Genomic DNA, 4629 nt, shown 5'->3' with positions numbered 1-4629 from the left:
CATTTTGGGGTTTTGTGCTCACCTGCTTGTCATGAGAAGGCATTTTAAATGGTGGAAGAAGCTTGCCTGAAGGCCCAAGAATCATCACTGTCCTGAACAACAACCTGTATGGTTGCAAGAGGCACCTTAAGGTTGAAGCTAAATTATTTTTAGACAAATAGTGCTAGATGACTAGTGGAAAGGCAGAGGTACCGTCATTACTTAAACAGGTTCACAGGGGACTCCACCAGTGACCAGTTATATAAAAAAGACTGGTGCCTTATCCAGTGCTGTGGCCTTGGGACTTGTTTGTTTGTTTGTTTTTGTTTCTAACTTGCACAGATCTCCAGTTGTTGAGCTGGAGGTTTACACAAAGTAATCCCGGTGTGTACTGCTGTCACTCAAGAGCTGCATATCAGTGACCAGTAAAGCACACTTCCACTTGAGACATCTTCAGATCTGTTTAAAATAAATTACATGTTTATTAATGTGTGTGATGATACAATTTCATGGCTTGGCAGTATAACCAAAGAAGATTAAAAAAGGATACTTCTCAGCTTCCTAGGTGGAGTAAACTCATCTTTGCACATAAACAGGTGGATTCTTACCTACTGGAATTACTATGCACCAATAAGTAATAGCATAATTCCAAAAATATTAAATCCTGATAATAATGGGATGCCTCAGTTGATCCATTTACAATAATTTTTATGAATTAGCGGAGAAGCCTCCTGGGTTTACATTACATTTACAGACAAAGTCACAGCATTGCTTCAGCTCCTGTTACATTGCTCAAACACGAGGCTTTGTGTTGAGTGTTTGCATTGCGGGGGTCCTCCCTGCTATCACAGTACGATTGGTTCCCAGAGCTACGATGTCAATCACTGACGTTATTTCACAATACTCAGGTGCTGATAAAAGCTTGTTTGCATATGACCCGCTTACCTTTTCCCTGTTCTTAAGCACAAAAGGCCAAAGCTGCTGCTCCCCATCTCCCTCTGAAGAGCAGGAACAGAGGAGTCCATTTATCAGATCTTTCAGATATATACAAATGAAGAACAAGGTGTGGAAGACCCAATTAGTCAAACTCCAGTCCCCAAAGAAAAACGCTTTAAGACACTTAGTGGAACTACACCCTCGGTAAGACTTGCATCTTCTCTGCTTGTGCTGATGAAAGCCTCTACACCTCTGCTAAGAGCTGTCAGCGTCTCTTTTGCTCATACTGAAGGCAAGCTTCAGGTTTGTTGCCTTAGCGATGGCTTACACAACATTGCCACTTCCAGCAATGAGACTCAATCTGCTATTCACCCTCTGTGCACACAGACCCTTCTGACTTCTGAATTCAGATTTGCTGTACCTCAGCAATTATTCAGGACTATCACCACTTTAAAAAAAAAAAAAAAAAGCAGACACCGGTGAATGTGTCTGCAGACAGAGAGGATTATATCTTGCTTGTATTACCTTTCTAACAGCATCCTCAACTCCCAGCAAGCCGACAACCTAATTAAACCAACCCAGAAGTACATGAAAGCAGCTAAGTTCAGTGTGAGTCCTTTGAAAAGCCATCTGCCTTTGTCCAGTGCCTTGTTTTGTGCCTTTGAGTGAACAGAGGCCCAGGTGTCCTTTGACCTTCCAGAAGGATAACAGTTGTTTAATCCTCTCTTAACAGACTATACTGATCTCTTATTTCCTGCTTGTAGACAGTACATACCCTAAAGGAATCCATGTAGTGTGAGGGACACAAATATTTGATTTGTAAAGGCTCACAGATGCTATGGCAAAGGGATAAACAAGATCTACATGGACTTCCATTCAGATGATAGATAAGCAGTGCTAAAAATAATTACAAACAGGCTTCAGAAACTGTGGCAGAAGTCTGAAGCCAGTGCGACAAATATCCATAACATCTTGAAGCCTTAGGCAAGGAAGAATGGGATCTAAGTGGAAAACCCTGATTGTGTGGTGCTCTCTGAGCTGAAGGGAAGAGCCCAAGAGAGCAGTCACCACTCATCACAGGAATGCTGTTTGTGCCTGAGCTTTAGGCAACACAAAAGCAAAATGGAGCACAGAGAGTAAGTGACCAAAGCACCATCCATGGGTGGAGCCCCCATATTGGTTTAAGACCTGCACCAGTGGAGTGGTTGAAAAGAGGCTCATTAATTCTATCATTACGTACCAGCATGAGGTGAACGACCAAGATAGGAACACAGCAGAAAACAGTAAGAACTGTCTCTCTGGTCACATGAGAGCTTGAAAATTGATCATGGAAATCAGCAGACTTTCCTGGCAAGCACAAGCCATCCATTTCTGAAGGTTGTTTTTCAGTAGAAGTTGAGGCCTCCAGACTTTGACAGTAAGTTCTAGCAATACTTCAGAGACAAAAAGCCTCAAGCCATTCTTCCCAAATTCAAAGTCAGCAAACAATTAATCCTTCTGTTGAAGCAACAAGCTTACCAGACAACATCATGGAGCTACCCTGACTTATCAATTTTACCGGTCTTGTTAAATATGTGTGGCACTGGAAATCAGGAGTTGAATTGTCTGTTGGATTATTCCTAGGAGTGTACAGCTGAAGGAAAGTAGTCTTAAAGGGCAGGAGAAATGCACAAAACTGTGTAAACATGTGTCGTAGTTCAGCCCTGATCAGGACCAGACTACGCAGTGTCTCTCGCTCCCCCCACCCTCCGAGAGAATAGGAGGAGATGATATAAGAAAAAACAGCTCAAGGTTTGAGATAAGGACGGGGAGAAATCCTTAAAGTTACCGTCACGGGCAAAACAGACTCGACTTGGGGAAAACTATTCATTTATTTCTAAAACTAGCAGGAGAATGAGACAGGGAACAAGATAACCTCCCCCCACCCCTCCCTCTTCCCGGGCTTAACATTATCTCTACTACCTTCCCCTCCCGAGCGGCACGGGGCGGGAAAAGGGAATGGGGGTCGCGGTCAGTTCATCACGCGTTGTTTTACGCCGCTGTATCATCATCAGGGGAAGAACTCCTCGCATTCCTCCTCTGCTCCAGCGTGGGGTCCCTCCCACGGGCCACAGTCCTCCGTGAAACTGCTCCGGCGTGGGTCATCTCTTCCACGGGGTGCAGTCCCTCTAGAACAGCTGCCCCAGCGGGCCCTCCATGGGCCACAGCCTCCTTCAGGCCTCTACCTGTTCCGGCGTGGGGTCCTCCACGGGCTGCAGGTGGATCTCTGCCCCTCCGTGGACCTCCATGGGCTGCAGGGGGACAACCCGCTCCACCATGGTCGTCACCAGAAGTTGCAGAGGAATCTTGGCCAGGAGCCGCGTTACTCCTCCCCCTCCTTCTTCACTGACCTTGGCGTCTGCAGCCGTTCCTCACAACAGGCTGGCAGACGTCTCTCAGGATCCTTTTTACATCTTATTCACTTCTCATCTCCTCTCCACTTCTTGCAGCCGGGCCGGGCCGAGTTGGGCCCAGTCGGCTGCCCGGCAGGAGGCCAGAGGGTGAGGCCTGCAAGGCCCATGAGGCCTGCGCCTCCCCCTCTCTGCCCCCCGCTCAGCTGCTTCACATCTTCTCCTCCTCTTTTTCCTGTTTTCCCCTACTTAAATACGTTATCGCAGAGGCGTTATCACGGGACATTCTGCTACCAATTGGCTCAGCCTTGGCCAGCAGTGGGTCCGCCCTAGGCCCGTCTGAGTGCACTGAAGAAAGGGGAGCAACTTCTAGCAGTTTCCTACAGAAGCTGCCACCTTAGGTCCCCCCCTCACTAACAAAACCAGAACAACATGTTAGCTGCAAAACCCCATCCTGTCTGCATTGCTCATCACTGCAATGTCACACTGATATGGAACAGGAAACAAAGTGGGTTCTTTGCCTCATATGTGGAGTAAATACACCTGTGCCTGAACTTGGCATGTAATGGTGAAAAACTGAAGGGAAAGCCATGTGAAACATGGAGGTGCCCCTGTCAGCCAATACCATGGACCTTGCAAAACTGCCAGTTTCTAAGACCTGTAGTGAGCTTTCAGTTCTCAAATGTTCAGAGATCAGATGTGAACTGTGGCCCCATCCATCTACTGAATTTTCTTTGAGCAAACAGATATTTAATTTTTTATCAGGTGTGGCTTAAAACCCAGAGTGTGAGACTTCCAGGTCCTACAGCTGTGCAGCACTCAGTGGCTGTGTCCAAACCCATTTCTGTTTCTCAGCAAAAGCATAAGTGAATGGTATAGCTGGGGGGGGGGGGCGGGGGCTGGTGGTTTTTTTTGTTTTATTTTAATTAGGCAAGGCACTCAAGCTCTTGGAGAGAAACCAAGGCAGCTCTTTGTGCAAAAGGACAGTCACTGACTGAGAGATGCCCTTTCTGCAACACTCAACTTAAGCATCAGAAGTGTACCAGTACGCTGAAACACCAAAATGGATTACAGACCCTGCAGCTAAGGCATTGGTTCAAAGAACCAAGAGTGCTCGAAAGAGGACTTCAAAGATGTGCAAAGCTTCTGTTGTGCGGAGGGAGCACAGAGTGGAATTGAGATGAGCTGTGAAACTCAGAGACTAATCTGCCACAACATATTATGTTAAGGAAGTAAAAATATTTATTTTTAATAATTAAAGTGACCTTTGCAAAAGAACAGGAAGAAGCAGATAGGTTTGTGCCATTTCACATGTGATACAAGA

At 46.2% G+C, this 4629-nt stretch overlaps 1 long non-coding RNA gene across 1 annotated transcript; it reads left to right on the top strand.

The window, feature by feature from the left end:
* Positions 1-510: 510 nt before the first annotated feature.
* LOC147598290 (uncharacterized) lies at positions 511-4345 on the top strand. Its single transcript, XR_015260765.1, has 2 exons — positions 511-2607; positions 3745-4345. It is a non-coding gene; the product is annotated as an uncharacterized LOC147598290 (long non-coding RNA).
* The last annotated feature ends 284 nt before the right edge of the window (positions 4346-4629 follow it).

This window comes from Chlamydotis macqueenii, chromosome 20 (genome assembly GCF_036417535.1).
Source record: "Chlamydotis macqueenii isolate bChlMac1 chromosome 20, bChlMac1.mat, whole genome shotgun sequence".
NCBI lineage: Eukaryota > Metazoa > Chordata > Aves > Otidiformes > Otididae > Chlamydotis > Chlamydotis macqueenii.
This window is presented reverse-complemented; position numbering and strand designations above follow the sequence as displayed.